General features: G+C 39.0%; 1 protein-coding gene across 2 annotated transcripts in view; it reads right to left on the bottom strand.

The window, feature by feature from the left end:
- The window catches only part of LOC106874118 (rho GTPase-activating protein 6), an 81179-nt gene that overhangs the window by 31196 nt on the left and 47452 nt on the right, over positions 1–2531 (bottom strand). For both annotated transcript variants that reach the window (XM_014921726.2, XM_014921725.2), the window contains exon 2: positions 2418–2474. The gene's annotated coding sequence lies outside the window, so the exon portion shown is untranslated. The remainder of the gene's footprint in view (positions 1–2417; positions 2475–2531) is intronic.

The following is a 2531-nucleotide window of genomic DNA, read 5'->3' as shown; positions in this document are numbered from 1 at the left end:
TAAAAGATTTTGGTGTCCCCAGAAAAGATTATGTAATCCAAAATATAAACAATAACAAACCATAAAATAAATTTTTATTTTTCAAAACGAAACAAAACAGTAAAAGGGAAAATAATGTTTATTTTTGTATCATTTTATTTATAGTTTCCTCCTACTTTTTTGAATTGCAAAGTTTTTTGATCAGATCCTCAAAATTAATCTTAGGTAACACATCTGCATCTATACTTAGTAGAGATAAAAGCATCCCGAATATTATTTTAGCAAGTTGAAGGTGGTCCCCCCTCCTTCCCTTGGTGCCCTCAGCACGTGCTTATTTTGCTTAATGGTTAATCAGTTACTGCTGGTGGCCATGAGGATGACTGATGTTGATGACAATGACAACAATGATAATGAGGAGGAGGAAGACAACAGTGGTGGTGGTGGTGGTAATGGAGGTGGTGATGGTGATGATGATGATGATGATGATGATGATGATGATGAGGATGATGATGATGATGATGATGATGATGATACTAAAGTCCTTGAGGCAAGCATTAAGCACATTGCACATTAATTTTTCTCCTTTCCTACCTACCTCCATATCCACCTATCTGAGATGCTCAACTTTGATAGGAACTGAATCTCTGCCCCTCTCCTCCAAAAACAACCTCTTCATTGATTGACTCCAACCTCTAATCCACAGAAGTATAATGTCCCCTCTCTCTACAGATACTACAGTGGCCTCTGCTCCTACGAACAGGCTGATTTCCTGTCACCTCAGTCACACACCTCTCCTCCAACCACAACTCTTAGACCCTGCACAATCCATGACCCCCAATTCTCCCACCCTTCAGGCATTAATTCCCTGCCCAAGTGTTTCCTTCAGCCCTCAACTTGCAAGTTTTGAAGAAGCACATTGACCCCTATCCATCGCACCAGTTGTGGTGAACCTGCAAAGGCCAAAAGTACAGCTGAATTCTTGACCTTTGCAGGTCAGCCACAGTAACACTTTTTGATTCTTAATGAGTTCTTCACTGTTGTTGTTCAACCCTGGGTCAGCTCCGATCCAACAAACTCTGCCACAAAAAGTGTTGTAGCAGTGACCATCCTGTTTTTTTATTCAAAATACAGTGCAACCGGGGCCACACCACGTACCATGTCTTTTAGGGATGGAGGAGAGGACAGTGGGGACAAGTGTGTGATTTAAGGAAGAATCTGGTTGCTATTTCTAGCAACCACTTACAGGTACCCTTGCTGGTTCATTATTGTTGTTGTTCTCGATGTTGTTATTGCTGTCACTGTTGTTGTGGTTAGCGTCAACGATGATGTAATCGTTGCTGCCATAGTTATTAGTGTTTATATTTACGCTATTGTAATTGTTGTTATTGGAGCCTCTGCAGTCACACTTGCTGCTGCTGTTGCTGCTGTTGCTGCTGCTGTTGCTGCTGCTGCTGTTGCTGTTGTTGTTGTTGCTACTGTCATCATCATAATTTGTTCTGTATCTGAAGACATTATTAACCTTTACTAAAAGACACCATGCCAAGCAGCACGGAATAAATTAATAAAGCATCCAAGATGAAGAACTCCACAATAATACGATAAATTGCTTCTTATTGATTTTCCTGGCTCTCTGTAGAAATGTTCGATTGGTTGAAGAATTCTACGAGATCTCAATGGGAACTTTCTGGACTCTAATCCTTTTGACCTTTTCTCCAACACTCTGATACTTCCACCAACCTTCACAGCGAAGGAAAGTTTTTTCTGTCGACAACTTTTTGCAATGTCAAGACAGGAATAATAATAATAATAATAATAATAACAATAATAATAATAACGACGATGATGATGATAACGACAACAGTAATAATAATTGTGATTAATGTTATTAATAGTAAGCTAAGAATATGAACCCAAAACTGAAATATCAAATTACTAAAAGTAATAATAATAATAATAATAATAATAATCGTTTCTATTATAGGCACAAGGCCTGAAACTTTAAGGGAAGGTGACAGTCGATTACATGATGTATTTTTTTTCATCAACCTCAAAAGGATGAAAGGTAAAGTTGACCTCAGCAGAATTTGGACTGAACAGGTCTTTGCAAGCAGAGTTTAGTGTCCAATGAAGGAAAGGTGCGCGTAAGTGGGCTGGTTATACACCTGGCATATCATGTATTAATATGCGTCTGTACACACACACACACATATCTTTCTGTGTTTATTGTTTTTGACACAAATTTGATCACAAGTGATAGAATCCACTTAGAGGTCAGTGACTATCAACTAAATGACAACACAAAATTCAAAGGACTGGCCTAATACAACTTGAGGAACAGTGTCCCATGGAGAGCAGCTCACACTCCACACACACACACACACACCACCACCACCACCATTGATGATACAACATGATAATAGAATGAGTGTAACACTTACCTTCTAGAGCACACCACACTCAACTAGAACGAAGGCGAGGCAAGTGTTTCTATAAGCCTGGAAAACATAAAACAGACACTCAGAGCATATATATATGTACGCGTGTATGTGTGT

This window comes from Octopus bimaculoides, chromosome 15, assembly GCF_001194135.2.
Source record: "Octopus bimaculoides isolate UCB-OBI-ISO-001 chromosome 15, ASM119413v2, whole genome shotgun sequence".
Classification (NCBI taxonomy): domain Eukaryota; kingdom Metazoa; phylum Mollusca; class Cephalopoda; order Octopoda; family Octopodidae; genus Octopus; species Octopus bimaculoides.
Note: the sequence above shows the minus strand (reverse complement) of the source record. Positions and strands in the feature narration are given on the sequence as shown.